The sequence below is a fragment of the Leptidea sinapis genome, chromosome 40, assembly GCF_905404315.1.
Source record: "Leptidea sinapis chromosome 40, ilLepSina1.1, whole genome shotgun sequence".
Classification (NCBI taxonomy): domain Eukaryota; kingdom Metazoa; phylum Arthropoda; class Insecta; order Lepidoptera; family Pieridae; genus Leptidea; species Leptidea sinapis.
In genome coordinates, this window is record NC_066304.1 from 3,049,463 (window position 1) to 3,070,570 (window position 21,108).

At 33.6% G+C, this 21,108-nt stretch overlaps 1 protein-coding gene across 7 annotated transcripts in view; it reads right to left on the bottom strand.

Annotated features, from left to right (window-relative positions):
- LOC126976344 (myocyte-specific enhancer factor 2) overlaps nt 1-21,108 on the bottom strand; it is a 200,830-nt gene that overhangs the window by 84,571 nt on the left and 95,151 nt on the right. The window lies entirely within an intron of this gene.

Genomic DNA, 21,108 nt, shown 5'->3' on the forward strand with positions numbered 1-21,108 from the left:
AATGTACCAGTTAATTAAAATATCACTAGTGAAATTGTAATATCACGGCTTTGACAATATACCTGCGACATATATATATATATATATACTAGCTGACCCAGCAAACGCTGTATTGCCGATATTAAAATCGCGATACAAAAGTAACTGTTGATCGTAGATGGGTGAAGTTGTGTGTATTTTAATGCTGACTCATAATCAAACAAATTAAAAAAAAATGTAAAAAAAATTGAAAAAAAATCGTGTGGACAACCCTTAACATTTAGGGGGATGAAAAATAGATGTTGTCCGATCCTCAGACCTACCCAATATTCACTTAAAATTTCATGAGAAACCAAGCCGTTTCGGAGGAGTTCAATGTTTAACACCATGACAGGAAAATTTTATATATTAGACAGATATATATATATATATATATAATATCTTCTTAATCGTGTACGGTCTTGGAGGCACAGGATGCCGGCTAGATTATGTGTACCACAACAGCGCCTATTTTTATCGTTAAGTAGTAATGTGTAAGCATTTTTGTGTTTCGGTCTGAAGGGCGCCGTAGCTAGTGAAATTACTGGGCAAATTAGATTCAACATCTTACATCTCAAGGTGACGAGCGCAATTGTAGTGCCGCTCAGAACTTTTGGGGTTTTTCAAGAATCCTTAGCATTAAAATGGGCAGGGCGGTACCAAATACCATCAGCTGAACGTCCTGCTCGTCTCATCCCTAATTTTCATTAAAAAAAAAACGAGATTATTTATTCAAAGGTATTTCTTTTAAATTGTTGGACCGTTTTTATCCCAATTTTTTACTCTTTTAAAGTTAACTTTAAATGAAAGGCGTAACTCAAGGTGATTTCGATTTGTGTTAAGATGTAATAAGATAAGGCTTTCCGAATAACGAAGCAAAAACGGCCTTATTGTGCGTCTAGTAATAAAAAGAAAGAGTATGATTCGTCGAAGAAAAAGCTTGTCACGGAAACCAGCAATGTAGGCGATATTTATTTGACATTGAAAAAGCACGAATACTGGAACTCGGTTTGGGGTTAGGCACCCATCGATCCTCCTAGAAATGAGGTCGCACCGTTTGACCTTGAGCCGAAGAAACACGAATGCTGCCGAAGCGTCCCGACTGTTTTCATTCATAGATGAGAAGGTAAAATGGTTTTCGAATGGTTTCGAATATGTGGAAAGTTGTTTCTTGAGTCTTTTGTGGCAGGCTAGTTTATGCATACCATAACGGCGACATTTTCTGCCGTGAAGCAGTAATTCAAATTCAAATATTTTTATTCAAAATAGGATGTGACATCACTTATTGAAAGTCAAAAACTACCACCCATTCCAAAATGAATGCCTCAGACCTGAGAAGAGCGGGCGCAACGAACTCAGCGGGCTTTTTTTTTTCATCGAAAAATTTTGTTTACAAAGTAATATTGTACAATTAAACTTTCACTCCATTCCTAATCTGTGGTATCATTAAGAAAGTAATTTATGTTATAGTAACCTTTACCACACAAACATTTTTAACAATTCTTTTGAATAACGTAATACTTTTGTTATTAACATTTTCTGGGACCAATGGACGCGAAACCAACAACGAACGTGAAACAAATGGAGAAATATATGGAAAATCATGGTGGCCCAAATACACGGCTAAGTAGGTTTCTGTCAGTGAGCGGGTGTGACACCCTAATATCGGACTATATTGTGTATTTTTTTTTCAAATGGATCAAAACTGTTTCGTGGTCAATTCCTAATTCTTCAGCTATGTCGTAACTACTGATATGTCAATATTGCCCTCATACTTTGACATCAAAATCTCCGGATATAAAACTCATAAGTTACTTTGCGCTATTATCACTGACAAAGTTTTTTTTTATTACATTATATATATTTATTTTATGAATAAGAAAAGAAATGTTATAAATAATAAGAAGAACATAATATGTATAAATTAGATTTTTTTCTTTCATAAATCCACACAATTGCTTTTTTGCGTTTAATTAGTTTACGTGGAGATTTGAATCCGCAAATGTCCGATAGATCGACGAAAAAATTGAGATGTAAAAAATACGTATTTGTCGTATCCCGAATTTTTTTGGGATCCCAAAAAAATTCGGGATGAAACGAAAAATGCAAGGCGAGTGAAAGAGATATGTGATTTTTATCTGGTTTTCATTCGTTGTCGTTCTGTTTGTGTGGACAAGGCCTAATATGAACGAAGTATCGGGTAGAAGCAGATAAATAAACCTGAGCCTACAATTTGCAATGAAAGCCATTCTAATGAACCTTGGTATCACGCATTAGAATGCGGGGTCGTCTTATCAGCCCGTCAATATTTGCTCTTGCATTTTCTATTGGAAATGGCTGCAACCCTCATACTATTTAATAATTACCTACTTTGTTAAACAAACACAGGTAGACCATGACATTGTTTAGAATTATTAAGATTTCATTGTTAATATTTTACAATATGTTCATCATTTCCTGAGTATTCTGATTAATTGTATATCTTATAATAATAAAAAATGACTTACATGTTCTTTAAGAATTAAAAATTGTAATTGTAAATCTATATCGCTGTAATTGTCAAGGTGTTCAAAAATAACGCTAGGTACAAATATTTAAATTGTAAATTTATATTCATTTCATAACTTTATTATTATTTCACCAACATGTCAATAAAACTTTTGTTAAAAATAACACATTGCTGAAATGGAAGAGCGGAGACACCTGGTACAGGCATTATTTGCCTAAAAGGTGACTCCGGCCACTAGCTGCTGTAAACTATGTTTTTAAGAGAAATAAATTATTATTATTATACTTCAAATACTTAACTATCTTTTAGAAAGAATGCTAGCGTTTGTATGGTCCTATACTACCGTTACCCCATGGACACGGCAAGACATCCGTCAAAAAAGTGCCAATATCTACTTATTCCTAGACAAAAATACCAGAGAAAATTTTTTTTTTTCACCGGGTGTATTATTAATTAACAAAGTGCCACGCTTTTGAAGGCAAAATAATATTAGTATTTATTTGGCTTTAGCTGACGGCGGCCATTTTTGTTTAGCATACAACGGGAAAATTATTTTATTGAAAAAAATATTATTTTGAAAGAAATCATAAGATAAAATTTATCACGTGTCCACAATAGTAAAAATAATACAAAGAATTCAGTTCCAATATTTTTATTTTGACGCGTTAAGTTATGTTATAGTGACAATTTCTCGTAAAACTCCGATAGAGCGGCGATATGATAGCACGAATCTATCATAAATCACGTTTTTGTTTACAATAACCATGCTTGTTTATCTTGCAACCCGTAACATAAACTGCATAACGATATCTCAACTATTGTAAGCACAAGTTGATCTTGAGTGGTCGGCGTCGGGTTTGGCGCCGAAACAGCTCAGGAGGTGGATTCTGCGGGGCGTGGGACATGTTGGACACATATCATATAAATCAATATAGTGTAGAGTGTATAAGCAAAATAGTGTGGGATGAATGTCAGTATATTATAATAAATGTTTGTGTGTCTACACGTACGTTTTGTTTACGTGTTATTTTTTTATATATAAAAGGCAAAAAGGCATTTATTTTCTCAAAATTGATTCCTTTAGAATTCTTTTTGATGTCATTTCTAATAACTACTAGATACTAATACCGCTTCGGAAAAAAATGGCACTCTGACAGAGAAGAAGCGGTGCAAGAAACTCTCCCAGCATTCTTTTTTTGCGCTCTTTTCAATATGGAGTAATATTATTTACGACAGAACCATTTTTTTATAAAGCATTTAAATTTATTTATAGATAATGCCTGAACAGTGGCTGGGACTTTATTATAGAAGTGTATACATTTACCCTTAAAGCTATTATGTATCTTATGAAGCCTACTAGAATTAGTCACAAGCAATCCCTTATTTCTAGTGTTATAATAATGAAAATCACTATTAAGAGCAAAAAGGTGACGATTTTTGTGAACGTGTAGATACATTAAATTTTCATAAATGTACTGAGAATAAACAGTCATAATATTTATTTCTTTAAATTAAATTATATTTGTATGTTATACGTCATTTTATTTATGACATAAACTAGCAAATTAAATATGTTGTTGTTCTTACATTGTATAAAAGCGGTAACTTATAAAAGGCCTTCCGTAACATAAGAAATTACTAACCAAGTCACTATATAGCTGAAAGTTTCCCAAATATTATGAAAATAAAATAAACATATCTTATTAATTTTATCTGTAGATTTACGTGGTGATTACTATCATAAGTTTGTCGCGTAGATTAGCGATAGAACAATGAAGTTACGATGCTATAATATTATTTATGTTATAACAACATATACTATTGACACACTTTTTACACAAATTATCTTGCCCCAAGTTAAGCATATATAGCCTGTGTTATGGGTTACAAGACAACGATATATTTAATACAATATACTTACTTAAACATACATAAATAAATTTAAACATCCATGACTCGGAAACAAACATCCATATTCATCATATAAATGCTTGCACCTACCGGGATTCGAACCCTCTAGCTTAGTAGGTAGGATCGCTAACCACTCGGATATACAGGTCGTCAAACATGATCCCAGAAAATATCAAAAAAAAATAAAAAATAAAAAAAGATAATTCACCGTAAATAAATAAAATTCCTATAATATCATTTCGGAACGCCCTGTAAGTAAACTAGTAGCCGTGCGCTACAGTAGGCACTGACACAGACTGCGTACCTACATGTGCAACAATGTAAGGGTGATTATAATTTTGTTTTTGATAATTTGTTTGTTTGAGAATTTCAAAAATAGTGCCAACCTATTACGCAGTATAAGAACTTTTTGTAATTATATTAAAGTTCAATTTACTTTATTGAATTTGACACCTATTTATATGCCATTCATTTTCGTTCCTGCGTCTGACTAAGGACTAAGCAGATACGAATATATACATTACTAGCTGACCCAGCAAACGTTTTATTGCCGATATTTAAATCGCGATACAAAAGTAACTGTTGATCGTAGATGGGTGAAAACTTGAAGTTGTATGAATTTTTTAATGCTGACTCATAATCAAACAAATTTAAAAAAAAATTTGGTCTGGACCACCCTTAACATTTAGGGGGATGAAAAATAGATGTTGTCCAATTCTCAGACCTACCCAATGTGCACTCAAAATTTCATGAGAATCAGTCCAGCCGTTTCGAAAGAGTTTAACTACAAACACCGCGACACGAGAATTTTACATATTAGATATAACTTTATAATTAATACAAAAATTACTGCGTAAATGGGAAAAAAAAATTTAAATACAGAGAAAAAGATGCGTTGAAATAATTTTTAACATCGGACAGTACTAAAGTGTTTTATTATATCTTTTATTACAGCAATGAGCCAAAACGATAATTTGCGTAAATATATAAGCAAATAAATGCCAGTGTATGACGTAAGGTGATAGCGAAGGAGTCAATATTTGATATCCCGCCATTACGCCTGTGCCATGAACATTGGAAGCGATAACAGTCTAGTTGCAACCAGTAAGCGACATGTGAATGGAATCTTAATAATCTAGGTTGTATGTAGGATGCCGGCTAGATTATGGGCACCACAACGGCGCCTATTTCTGCCGTGAAGCAGTAATGTGTAAGTATTTCTGTGTTTCGGTCTGACGGGCGCCGTAGTTAGTGAAATTACTGGGCAAATGAGACTTAACATCTTATGTCTCAAGGTGACGAGCGCTGTTGTAATGCCGCTCAGAATTTTTGGGGTTTTCCAAGAATCCTGAGCGGTACTGTATTGTAATCTATACGAAATTACCATCAGCTGAATATCCTGCTCGTCTCGTCCCTTATTTTCATTAAAAAAAAACAATTACAATTCCATAATGGTGTGAATATTTAATAGCATGTAATTGTAGCTATATTGTAGTTGGACCCTAATCAAGGCATTGGGAGAGGAACTTGCCGTAACACAGAGATCAATGGAGAGGAGTATGGCCGGTTATAAACTGCAGGATAAGATAAGAAACACTGACCTAAGGAAAATTACGAATAAAGTAAAGTGGGGAATGGAGAAAAAGACTTACAGAATGGTACCCAAGAGATGGCAAAAGAAAACGAGGAAGACGAAGAAGAAGCACACAAGGTGGGAAGATGAAATAAAATTGACAGCAAGACCTTACTGGAGAAGAGATGCCCAAAACAGAAAAGAGTGGAAATCCTTTGCCAATCGGCACGCCGAACTAAGAGACATTTTATAGCTTAAGATTATTGGTTTTTTAAATCTTAATTGTTTTTAGTGCGGAATAAAATGGCTTAATTTTTATTATTAATTGTAGCTATAACATATTTTAAACTATATTTATTGAGTATTTACTTGTTAAATGTGAATTTTGCACATTCACATTTTCACTTACTTTAACGCAAATATCTAATGTAAAAATTCAACTACAAATAAAAAATAAAAAATATAAAATACTGTTTTTTTCAGACTGTTGGCCCATAAGTGTTAGTATTTCTTAGAAACTATGTTAGTACATAATATTTAATTAATTAACATTGCATAATTGAATTTTTGATTTAATATAATCAATATAATAAAATTTAATTTAATTTAATTTAATTAATATAATAAAACTTAATTTAATTTAATTTAATTATTATAATAAAACTTAATTTAATTTAATTTAATTAATATAATAAAACTTAATTCAATTCAATTTAATTTTGATTTGATTTAATTACAAATAAATGCGTTATAATCCTTTAACATTATTTTTTTTACTAAAAGAAAATACTATTTAATTCTTACTGTCTAGTTTGGTTGCGACGAAGGAGTTTAACTAGGCTATTTAATGGAATAATTCAACAGTTTCACTGTTTATATAAAAAAAAATATCACTTTACATCTGATGCACTTTACTAAGTTTTTAATCTATATATTCTTCAACGCATTAGTAAATAAACATTTTAAGTTAAGCATTTAACATTACATTAATTTATTTCCTTTTTAAAGTATGAAAATCGTCCCGTCGCAGTCGCGGCAGGCTGTGGGTAATAAAGCTAAAACATTTATAAGAATTAACAGATTTTTGGTAGAAAAAGTGTCTCGACGTTTTATGAAGACAGATGTCGCTCTCAGCCTTCTTCGAAATCTTCCGTGCCTAGTAGACACACCGAATGATGGATGAGCTCTTATCAATACTGATAACCTTCTCCGTACATACCCCGACCCCCTTACTCCCCGGACTCTTCCACCGCACCCCTCGTGATATTGCGAAACGAACAGTGGAAGTATTGTAAGCAACATTGTCTTTACAGATATTTTAAAGTCGCTTATATAAAACATCAATACTATAATGTTACAAAAAATATCTTGTTATCTATCAAATAGTTTATTCATAAGATAAGTTCAATATGCAGTTTATTTTACATAGAGTTTTAAATACTTAAGTTCAGAGACAACTCAATAGATTTTTAAAATTCGAATCTTACTGGGCAAATGAGACTTACTATCTCATGTGTGAAGGTGACGAGCGCAATTGTAGTGCTGCTTAGAATTTATGGGTTTTTCAAGAATCCTGAGCGGGATCACTGCATTGTAATGGGCAGGGCGTATCAATTACCATCAGCTGAACGTCCTGCTCGTCTCATCCCTTTTTTTTCATAAAAAAAAATATAATACGTAATAATAGTGACTTAGGAAATGAATTAGGGCTCCGCACACGAAAATTATCTCTTAATGACCATATCATGGTGGTTAAGCTAAACCAATCCAATTTATAATGAACTAATGAAATGAAACTAATCTTAGTTGAACTATTTAATATTGAAATAGTTTAACTTGAGAAAAGCTTAGGTTATAACTTAAATTTTATGTATATTAATAGTAATGTAAGGAAAGGTTATTTATTAATAGAATCTTTTATTGTTTATAAAATATATTTTATTCTTAGTTACAAGTCTTGAATAAGTGTTTATTACAATTTTGTGAATGTACATTATTAGTATCATTATTTAATTCTATAAAAGTAACAATTGGTTAGAGTCAGAGAGCAGGAGCCTGCCTACGGCTGCCGTATGAGTGAGAGAAAGGGAAGCAAGACAGACTAGCGCCGTAACACGTTACGTTACGGAGCGGTTAACCCTCCCATAAGAAGTTATAACTCCAAAAAAAAAATCCTTACCAGAATCCTGAATATTATGATAGTATTAACTGCGTTATAACAGGACTCTGTTTAACGTGTTGCGTTACAGAGATGCAAATAAATTAAAAGTGCATTCAAATTTAGAATCAAGTTAAAAATTGAAGATCGTTTTCTAGACATGTTTTTTATGTACTTGACATTGAAGGCTGCTTGTAATGTCAACATATAAATTAATTGTTATTGCTTTTGTTAGGTATTCGATGTTTTATCAAGCTGATATTTTATTTTAGGATGAATAATCATTACTAAATTAAATTATTATGACTTGTAAGGTAGATTGTTACCGCGGTTATTAAAAAAGCAGGGATTTTTTCAGAATGACTTATAATTTAGACGTCAGTATATGATTTAGCGAAAGGAACTTTGTTTTTAATATAATTTAGTCATGACATCCATGGCATGCACATTTATGATTTGCTCCAACTTAGATCATTTATACGTAGATAGACTATGAAAGCTGTGAAAACGTCGAAAAAAATTTAACTTGACAGTTAACCTCTACTTTGAGCAATTCACGCACACTAACACAGAATGTCATACAAATCGGGAGTGTAAGACGTAGCTTATCACGCACACTAAACTTATATTCCTGGTCTGTTTTTATCGGTTGTCTAACAGCAACAGAATCAATCTAGACGTAAAAATTATCCAACGTCTCCAATTAAATACATAGTTTAAAGTCTGTACGGAAAGAGAACCGTCGTGGCATAAAATGGAACTAATATTGTGACTTTTATATGGCTCATCCTATAAAATATTTATTGAGACGGAATATGAAAACATTATATTCTAAAATAATTTACAAGTATCAAGATGTCATAGTCGTAGTATTTTGTTGTCAACATTACAAAAGTAGTGGTAATTGAATGAAGCTGCGCCCTCAAATATTATGTCAGTTCTTTTTTCGCATAGACTATAGTAACCTTTAAAAAATAATAGTTTAAAAAAAACTAAAAAGCACGCTTTATATTAAATTCAACTAAAAAATATAAAATAAATTTAAATTGTAAATAGTGTAAAAAAAAAATCATTTTATTGTAAAAAAAAAGCGTGGAGTGTTGAAGAATTATTATTTTAATAATATATTAAAAAGCACCCCACGCTTTTTTAGTCAAATTAGTGTAATGTCATCGGTCCTCGATAAATCTACAAGGTTTTAACGAAATCTAGCCGTTTAAAGTGGGTCAAATTCGCGCCCAAAGGTCGGTCGGTCGTCGAATCGGTTACAAACATACAAACATGCAGGTGAAGCTAATATAAAGCGTATAAAATTAATACAACAATACGTAGATGTTGCACGACACCACGCCACAAGTTAGTATATCATCTCCACCATCTGGATGTGTGGCGGTCCTCCACAGTGCGGTTTTCAAGGAGTTTTCTTCCATGTACTACAAAGCTGTGGAATGAACTTCGTTGTGCGGTGTTCCCGGGACGATACGACATGGGTACCTTCAAAAAAACGCGTACACCTTCCTTAAAGGCCGGAACCGCTCCTGTGATTTCTCTGGTGTTGCAAGAGATTGTGGGCGGCGGTGATCACTTAACAACAGGTGACCCGTACGCTCCTTTGTCCTCCTATGCCATAAAAAAAGGTTGCAAAGTTACGCAAACTGCATGGTTCGTTATATGTCAGCGCACCCGTCAATGTTGGTGATGATGGCTGGTGCGGATGTCAAACATACCATAACAATATCGCATTTAGCGCATGCTTTTCCAATACTCCTACGGTCTTAAAAAAATTGGCATAAAGTAATAACTAAGCATAAACCAAGAATATGTAAAATGTTCACAAATAGACATTTTGCTTACGAATGGTTTGTTCGGACGTATAACGTTTCCAGCGTTTCTTTGCAAGGCAGCTTGTCACTCGGAAAACTTCAGAATTATCATTGTATTGGCAGCGTTGTCAACGATATTTTAAGTTTAAGTTTTTATTTTTTTCAAGTTTATTTGTAAGGCCGCTAGTCTTTTACGTACACTCATGGCGAGGAACTATCGTGCAAATAGCTTCATTACTAGATCCTGCAGAAGTTATAACGACTTGTTAAATGACGTAGATCTAGATTTATTTTCTACATCTAGCCCAAATTTAAAATAACCTTATCTCATAAGTTCTTCCAGATTAAAAAATTGTCGTGAAGATAGTTTTAAGGCGTAAAATTAAATTATATCAATAGTTCTGCATAAATTTGGAAACTTTTAAGTAGCCTTCATTAGTTTTTTATTTCATGAGTTATAATAGTAATTCTCCCGAATATTAATAAATAAATATTTTTTTAATAAAAAAGGGGGACAAAAGAGCATACTTGTCACCTGATGGTAACATCACCACAGCCCATTCAATTTTATAACACCAGAGGAATCACAGGAGCGTTGCTGACTTTATAAAATGTCGACATATGAATTCGAAAATCCGTACGTCCTGTAGGTACGTGTCGGGATCGAACGGGGGCTCCGTAATGAGAGTTAAAGTTTCAACCTTTTGTGCCACCGACGCTTCTATATACTAGCGTAAAGACAAACGGACAGCCCAATAATTTGTGATCGATTTTGATTTGTCAATATGTGTGTTAGCTAACATTGGTTTAACATTGAGAAGAGCTAATGTCAAAAGTGACTGACTGATTCTTAATTGTCAATAATAATGTTAAAGTGACAATAGTTACGCTTTGTAAATATATAGACTAGTATATTGTAAGACTATTATAACTACACAAATAAAATAAAAAAAAAAATATGTACGATGCGGGACTCGGACCCACGATCTCTGGCGTTCAGTGCCAGTGCTCTAACCAACTGAGCTAACCGTTCGAGTGACGTATCGTTACAAAATCTACTATTATAACATACATACATATAATCACGCCTCTTTCCCGTAGAGGTAGGCAGAGACCACTTTTTCCACTTGCTACGATCCTTACATACTTGTTTCGCTTCGTCCACTTTCATTATTCCTTTCATACATGCTCTTCGTTTTAGTGTACTCTTGACCTGGCTATTATAAATACTAAGTAAAAAAAACATGTAGGTGTTAAATCAGAATTAACATATAAAAATAATATGAATAATAATTACTGCAATTCAATTAGCGAACAAAAGCGAGGTCAACCAACACATAATTACTTATAATTAATAAATATTTGTCACTACGTTGCCATGTTAAATTAAGACAAACCTCATTATTGGTTTCAATGTGCAGTTTTATTTTTTCTCATACCTCTCTGCATAGATAATTTACGTCCGTTTTCAATAACCTATCTACCCTTAGCTTAACTTACGGATACATTGCTGTCACCGTTTGATAACAAGATCTTATCTAACCATAGTTATGTCCAATATAGTTATAGTCCAATGCTCTCTGTCAATAGGTTATTGAAATATAAGTAAGCGTAATAGGATAGATTTGTGTACGTCTAGTAAGTTAAAAGGATAGGACATATGTTAAGAGAAAAATGAGGAAAATGGACAAAAATAATAACCGACTGGTATCCAAGAGATGATAGTAGAAGAAAAGGACGACAAACTAAACGCTGGGAAGATGAAGTAAAAAGAGCAGCTGGGCCTAAATGGATCCAAACAGCTAAAGACAGAGAGGCGTGGAATTCTTAAGAGAGGGCCTTCGTCGAAAGACAAGCTGTTGAACATACATATAATTTAGATTTAAGTTTATATTTAGTTAAGTATCATTTATAACATTGGTGAACAGCAATAAAGGCTTATTTTATTTTGTTATTGAAAACCAGGAATATTAGATTAGTGTGCGTGACAAGCTACGTCTTACACTCGCGATTTGTATGACACTTTGTGTTAATGTGCGTGAATTGCTCAAAAAAGAGATTGGTTCTAAATTCAATTTTTTTCGACGTTTTCCAACTGTCATAAAGTCTAGTCTATCTAGTGTCAATATACTAAGATCTAGACGTATTAATGCTCTAAGCCTCTCTGATTAAGTTTTTCTATTGTTATTATTTTTTTCTTAAGACAATAAGGGACAACACGAGCAGGTCTTTCAGCTGATGGTAATTGATACGCCCTGCCAATACAATGCAGTGTCGCATAATATAATTTGTTTATAATAAATAAAATAAAGATGACCAAACGAAGATTTATCCGTAGATGTGATGTCGACAACTTGCATGCATCACCGCTAGTAGGGATGATGTTCTACTTAGTCAAGTCGCGCGCTCCACTCACCTACAGACATAGTTACTAATTACGAACAAAGTTGTGTTTAATGCGGGTTCCACAAGTCATTGACTTCTATTGACAACGCCTCTTGTATGTAAATTGGCAAATCAGCTAACATCCAGTTAGCACTATGCCCTGCTACAATATAAACTCACATTAAAAACATAGATTATATGATTACATTACATGATAAATATTCTAAGTCAAGTTTTGTCAAACTTATGGCCTCACGGACACTGTACTTAGAGCATTTACCAGTGGGAGGCTTCTTTGCACATGATGCTGGATAGATTATGCTTTTGGCGCCTTTTTCTGCCGTAAAGCAGTAATGTGCACGCATTAATGTGTTTCGGTCTGAAGGGCGCCGTAGGTAGTGAAGTTAATGGGCAAATGACACTTGACATCTTATGTCTCAAGGTGACGAGCGCATTTGTCGTGCCGCTCAGGGTTTTTGGGTTTTTCAAGAATCCTGAGGGGCACTGAAAGGCAAGGCAGGTCAATTACCATCAGCTGAACATCCTGCTCGTCTCTTCCCTTACTTTCATAAAAAAAAACATAAATTTTTAATATGAACTACTTCCTACCTCACCAAAAGAAAACGCTCTCCCGAAAAAAGGCACTCGCGTGATCATCGGCAAGCGTCCTCTTCCTTTACCGCAACGTCTCTTTTAACGCGAAGATGTTCTTCTTATAGGCTTTTTACTTACATTGCTGAAGGTTACCTCAGTAACCTTAAATTTCTTAAACTTATTAAATTTTTATTGCATGTTTGCAAATTCATAGACCGTAATATTGACTTAGAGCGATAGTGCTAATACCTTAAGCCAACACGTGGATGATAAATAATTATATAATTCTCCAAGCAGATACTTATCTGATTAGATGGTTGTGTTTACATGCAACTCTTCGTGAGATAATTTAAAATTTGGTTAAAAAAGTAATGACAGTCGAAGTCTGGAACGCTGGAATAAATTGGTATGAGAGGAAGAAACTGTTACAAAATTGAGTGCGGTGGAATTCCTCTGTGCCTTGCTGTCCAGGGTATCATAACCTTCGTCTCCATCGCCATAGGCAGGCAATTCGCAGGTTTAGAGACTGCCGAAAGAAGTGAAAACTTAGAACTTTTAGTATTACAATAAGAAATTTCATAATGTTTAAAAACATATAGCCGAATGGTTAGTCACTCTGACTACTAAGCTAGAGGTCCCGGGTTCGAATCGGGTATATGATGAATAAGGATGTTTGTTTCCGAGTCATGGATGTTTAAATGTATTGATGTATGTTTACCGCGAAGAGTAAGCAGAAAACACGCAAACAAGGTGTTTTAGACAAGTTTTGTGGTGAAAATATAGCATTTGGAGCTATGGACAATACATTATCCTGTTACACATACCCTTAAGTCTTACTTGTAGGTTGCTAATGCTTGCTGTTAGTTAAAATTAACACTGCAGAGCTATTCTAAATTACCAGTTTTATTTGCAGTTGAACAAGTTTTTTCTCGGCATGATGCATTTGTTTAGTATACTGCTCTCATAAAAGTTGTTCTTATAGCTTTTACTTTTTTGTGTTGGTACATTTATTACGATTAGTAATCAATAATGAGGATTGTAAGCAATTAAACTGTTTGCGCCTGTTAAAATGTTAAATTTTCGACGCAAGAATTTTGAAAATATTGGCTTTGTTACATAAGAGCCGTGAACTTATATCGCTCAAGGTCGCCGGCATTTAGTGTCGCCTTAAGTAAGTACATTGTATTAAATATATCGTTGTCTTGTAACCATAGTACAGGCTATGCCTAGTTTGGGGCAAGATAATTTGTGTAAAAGTGTGTCAATATTATTAGTATTAAAATTAAATTAATGATTTCAATTTATTCTTAAACCTTATTTTCAATAATATATTAATCAAACCAAAACACTTATTTCTACAATGCATAGTGTGCTGTGCATTGAATACACATTGATCTTTTAACAAAATCCATTCAATTTCACTTAAAATAATTATAATATATACACGGCCCTAATTATGTAGCACAATACAACAGCTGTATAGCTACAGATACACTGCTATAAGCATTTCGGAGAGGCGAACTCAAGAGAGAGATAAGATTTTCTCCTACCAAAAAGAAAATGAAGTTAATTCTCTTTGACTGTAACTTGTTTAATATATAAAACGAAAGTTCTGTAGATAATAAAAAAATACTGTTGTATAGGAATTTGCCAATAATATTTCAAAACATCAAGAATTATTTCGTAAATAATGCTCCCTGTTGTCATAATGAAATTGATTCACAGCGGAACTGTCAAACCGTGTGTCACTAAATTCTCTCATAGAAAATATGTCCATACAAAACAAATATTGAAAATAAAAATATTTATGGGCACCAAATCGAAATAAAAACTATCTCTATCTCTTAAGTTAGACTGTCACGTAAGTTACGGACAAACAACGTGTCACGTAATTTATATATATTAAGATAAGTACTTATTAGTAGCTGTTTTTATGTAATAAATATATTAAGAACTAATTAGGCAGTTAGTATTGATATATGTCAAAGTAAGCAGGAACATGACTTATTTGGTTTTGTTTCGTTTAATTATTTAAATTATGAGTTAATTCAAGAGCATTTATATCTGATTTAACACTATATTACAGAGCGTTAACAAGGCTGACATACGATTACGTAAGTAATTTACTGTCACTTTGTTGTAAGAACTATAATAATACTGTGATATATTTTTTGTTAAATATCAAGTATTATTTAAGTAAGATTTGCTTGTATAGATTTCAACAAGCGAAAGTCTCTGTTTCTTTAAACGATTCATACACTACGGGGTGGTTGGGCTTAGCCATTTCCACGGAGTAGGTACATTTTGTTTAAGCGAAATAGAGATCAATCTAGATCGTTGGCGATAGAGATCTAGATAGACCATCTTGAGATGGGAAATTCATGTTGCGCCATCTGTTAGTTGAAGTAGGCACTTTAAATAACTACAGAAACTAAATCGATACTTAAACCAGTAATGTAGATAGGGATGGGCTAGCTACCGCTATTTTGAATACGACATATTTTCGCCCTATGTAGTTAAATCATTAGAAGCTAGTGGAGTTATCAAAATCTATTAATCTCTACACGTCAAAAGTATTTCGATTCGAAATACTAAGAATGTATTAAATGAAATTATAACTAGCATCTTTATTCGTAAGTGGGAATTAAAATTGTCTAACCAGTATCAATGTTCTAAGATTGAAGACCCTGGCTATTTCTTAGTTAAGCGTGCAAAAATTAAAACTAATTTGAAAACTTTTTTTGGCCTCGGTCTCTTAATTACAATGTGAATAGATCGTTTTTTTTTATAATTTATGTACTGAACCCCTGGGATTTAATTATATGTTACATAAGTCTTACTAGAATTAAATAATAAAAACCTATACTTAACCACATCTATGTATAAGCTACCTCAGATATATGCTACGATTTTTACCCAATTGAACATTTTTGCATTTTTTTGAAGTTAACTATCGTATTTTTAATTTAAGTACGTTCAATGTTACTAACGATGAGATCTATAGAGCATACTTAGCCTATGCTCAGACTTTACTTAAGTAAAACTTAGCTGAGTGTAATAAAACGCTAACTTGACCTTTGCATTGGGCTGTCTTAGTTTGAGCTCAGCATAATTTCAGTTGTGAAATGTCTATAAAAACAAAATCAAAGATAATGCTTAGCTTAAAGTTCGCTAAGTTTAACTTAAGCAAAGTCTAAGTACGCTCTATAAATCTCAGCCTTAGAATTATGTAAGTAAGCATTATATTGACGATCATAAAAATATATTAAATAACTTTAATTATAAAATCATATAGCAGAGGTTTCGATAACAGGATCATCCAACCACCACAAGTAGAGCACGTTCACGAGCATGACGCATGGACCAGCCATCGCCTCCCTCGACCATATTTTAGGTAAGGGAATTGAACCGCGCCACGACGCCACCACAATCGAGTCCAATCCCAACCCGTAAGTTCAAGTTCATTAATTTTTACCAACGGTCTATGAAGCCACTGTTTTAAATTCCGCATGAACTCTACATTACTACTGCCTCTTACGTAACAACTCGTGACTCTAGTTACAAGTGGCCCATGCTTTTAATACGTGACAAGTGTCATCGTTCGTTTACACGAATTACAACCTTGCCCCCGTGACATAGGGCTGATTTCAGTGTGACACGACAAAACTAAACGCTTCTTTTACGCAAGTGAATACTAACATGCTTTTTCCTGCACTTTTTGTGTGGAAGACAATTATCATATTGTTTGATTGTTTCACTATTATATATTGAAACAATGTAACACACTAAATAATGGTAAATTAAAAGAGTCTAGGAATAGTAGAGTATACTATAATTACTTTTTAAGAAAAAAGAAAAACAAATTCTTGAGACACTGTATTTTTCGTCAACTCCATCTTCTCAGTGCTGTATATGCAGTATTATAATAAGAATGGGAAAGGACAAGATATTAATGTTAATTATCATAATGAGAATATTAAAGAAGCACAACTTGTCAATTTTCTTGGTATTACTTTAGACAGCAACTTGTCCTTCAAGTCACATGTTGACAAAATTAGCAAAAAAATTAACCAACATGTATTTGTCCTCAGACGCGTGTCAAAAACAATTGGTGAAAACCAGTGCTGATGGCAAATCATGCATTCGTAGTTTCAGCTTTAAGATATGGATTGGTCATATGGGGCAAGTCGGTTTGTGGTTTGTGGAGCCGGCCCCCCTAGATTCTTGTCTACCGCTATTTAAAAAATTGAAAATTCTATCGCTGCCATGCCTATACATTTATGAGATAAGCCTATTTGTTCAAAAACATATGTGTGATTTCTATAAAAAAAAGCCTGTAGGTTTTAAACACAAGGTATCCAAATAAACTCATAATGACCTTCTGTAGAACTGCATCTTTTAGTAGAAATTGTTACAGCATGTCTGTGAAAATATATAATAAATTGCCCAATGAATTGAAAGATTTACCGTTCAAAGTTTTTAAAAGAAGACTGCATCAGTGGTTAATAAATAAGTGCTTATATAGTTTAAATGAATTTTTCAAAACAAAATTAGTCTATTTGATAATAATATATATAAATTAATATACTTTTATGAAATTCAATTTGTTAGCATTATACATAGGTACTAAATGAATTATTAAGTTATTTACGTCTCATATTATAATATCTTTAAATTTTAATTTTATAAATATTAATGATAGCATTGTGAAATCCGACATGTTTCGGTATAACAGTGTTTAGACGATTTTGTAACATATTTTGCATGTCAATTGACGAAACATATTGGATTATCAATAATATTATGTTAATATCTTAAGTACAATGTTTCCTGCAAATAAAATTTCATTTCATTTCATTGCTAAATCGTTCAAGCTGATAAAAGAGTAAAAAATTAGAGTAGAGATGGAGTTTTAGAGACACAAAGTTTTCCAACTTTACAAGCTAGACAGTTCTCATCAGATAATGCTAATTTATCTTGGTATTCGATAAAAGTACTGCGAAACTGTATCCAACAAAGTAAATACTTAAAAGCTACCAGTAATTAAGAACGAGTTCCATCGCAAAGTACGCTCAACTGGCAACAAAACGCGCAATAAAGCCGACTAAAAAAAAACTTCAAGCCCACAGAGAGTGACTCTACATTGACATAACGTGTTTCTATACACGCACACGTACATGTCTGGACACATGTGCTAAACGATCGTTACTCACACGCGGCTACAAAAAAAGTAGAGCTATGACGTACCCGCTGTTTGAGTGCCATACATGCCTGCCTATCTAGCAACGGGTTGGTAGTTCGACCCCTGCTTGGAACAATACGAATATCAAGCTTATATCATGTTTTTATCGTAGATAATTTATACGTCTAGATGGCCTCTTGCTGCTAAACAACCGATGAAAACAGACTAGGTTTATTACTTTGGTGTGCGTGACAAGCTACGTCTTACCTTTTTCGACGTTTTCAGAGCTGTTACATCTAGACGTATTAATAATCTATGGTTTTTACGTATTAATTTACTATTGCTTATTAATATATAAAATACTATCCAATTATGCTTCTTATATATATATCCCACTTCTGACTAAAAGCCTCCCTCTTCCTCTTTATGGTCTGCACAATTTCATTTTACTATTTTTGGTCCAATTCTTATTAGGTCCATTAGTTTGTTTACTCTCTCACCGCACTTAATTTTTCGTTATTTTGTCTTTTAGCCTCATATTTAGTAAATTTCTTTACATATTTGTATGCGTCACATTAAGTCTTTACGTCTGTATATGTTTTTATCACCGCTCAAGACCGAAACTCTATTTCTCTATTACGTGGGTAACACTGAAAATGTTTAAAACTGGCCAGTTAGAAATATTGTTAATGATAACTTTTTTTGAAATTCAATTTTAGAACTCTTTGGTAACCTTATGTAGTATATTTTCATTCATTTGCCATTTTTTTGTGAATTGGCAGCAAATCTTAAACTCTTGTTTCACGTGAAAATTAACCTAACGCGAGAAAATTTTCAGTCAATGATTTATTATGAATTTCGTTGTGGGCTTACTCAACAACAAAGCTAATATAGGCTGCGATTAGCATTTCTTAATGAAGCCCCATCTCGTACCACTATTAACAATTGGTTTAACGAGTTTAAGCGTGGACGTAGCAATCTCAATGATGATCCGCGTGAGGGACGTCCTTTAACAGCGACTACTGAAGATAACATCAGTGCTGTGCGACGCATGATAGAGAAAGATAAGAGAGTGACCTATCAGCAGATACGGGCAAGCCTAGGCATTGGTATGAGACAAAAAATATTACACGAACATTTAGGCTTCAGGAAGCTTTGTACCAGATGGATTCCCCATACTTTAACCGACGGCCAGAAACACCTTCGCATGGACTGGTGTCGCCAAATGTTAGATAAGTTCAACGGCGGTGACTCACCAACTAACAATCATCACAGGTGATAAAAGCTGGATATATTGCTACGAACCCAAAACCAAAAGACAATCAGCTCAGTGGGTGGAAGAAATCAAGGAAAAAAGATGATAGCCTCATTCTTTGGTCGGAAAAGTCAATTCGCGACAGTTGCGAGAAGATGGAAGGACAGTTACTGCAGACTGGTATATCAATCGCTGTTTGCCTGTTGTCTTGGAAAAAATTCGACGACAATACTTTAACGCACTCCGCAAAACGGACTTTTGAATATTTGACGAGATAGCCATACAAAAGACCTAAAAGTATTGGCAACTTTCTACATTAAGCCACTTTTCATTTTCTAAAGATTTTCAGTGTTACCTAGGTCTTACTGACGAATCCTACTAAATTACAGAGTCGATATACATTACAGAGGCGCAATAGCTACTTAGTTTCATTTTATTCATACTGTATATTTTTTTTATCTAAATAATCGTATAGATATCGCCCGCATTAAATTTCACTAATAGCAATTCGTATTAGAATCTAATTTGAATTTAGATTTATTTTCCTTCTTAAATGGATACAACAGCCAGTAGCTAAATACATTATTTATTAGACGTGCATACACAGACCAGGTACATATACTTAACGCTAAGTGGATTTGGTTACCTCTTCCATAACAGAGTCACGTTTTACTTGATAATGATTTGGAATCAAATTCGATATAATGTTCCATAATTACAATATTATGACACTGCTTGGCGTAATTTTATGAGCAATTCATTCCACTAATTGGTTTCTTAATAAAGGATGTAATAGCAGTTAAAACTAAAACACAAATAACTATGTTATATTTAAATCAAAGCGTTGTTGAGTAGGGCAGGTCACGGTAGATTGCGTACGCGCCTTTACGGATATGTTCTTGATAAATATTATTGTTTTTTCTTTTCTTTGACCCACTAATAGTATGAGGAACTGGTCACGAAATTCTGTGCGCAATTTGCTAAAATTAAAATGACAGACCAATGTGATCAGAAACTTACAAATTTACTGAAAATTAACACATTTTTGATTGTTTTGCGTAAACTGTCTGTTTACAGTCTGGCTAGGCCACTGATCTGCTAAAATTGCGTGTCCTTCTATTATATAGACATGTATGTCTCGTCATCGGCGACTACTAGGCGCACAGCGGGTCGAGGCGGTATCACGTTACGCGGTGGCTGTTGACACCAGTGCCTGATTAATATTTATGATACGACTGAGCATCTCGCATGGCCGGTTCGCGTACCGCACTCCGCGAATACGACGCGTCCTCCTCGCACCTACATCATTCTCTCATTGAAGACAGAGACGGCACTCTCGACTCATGTGCCAAGTGATCTTTCAAATAAACGAGTGTGTGTGAAGTGCGAATGAGAATCCGAAATCTTCATAATTTTGTACTTTTGTGTTTTTTTCACAAGAACCAGTCTTTAAGGTCGTCTTCGTAGTTTTTCTAATTGGATTAGTTAGTGTATGTAGGAATGAATGGGTAATTAATTCAGCATAATTACCTATATATTCGTTAAGTAACTATACGTTTTTAAATGTATAATTGTTTTGTATAAATAATTGTATAATTAAGAATCACTAAGTGACTGACTACTTTATAAGAAAAGTGTTTGTGAAACGAAGAATTCCAAGCCCTACAAACCTGACTGAATCGAGGTGATACAACCGGATA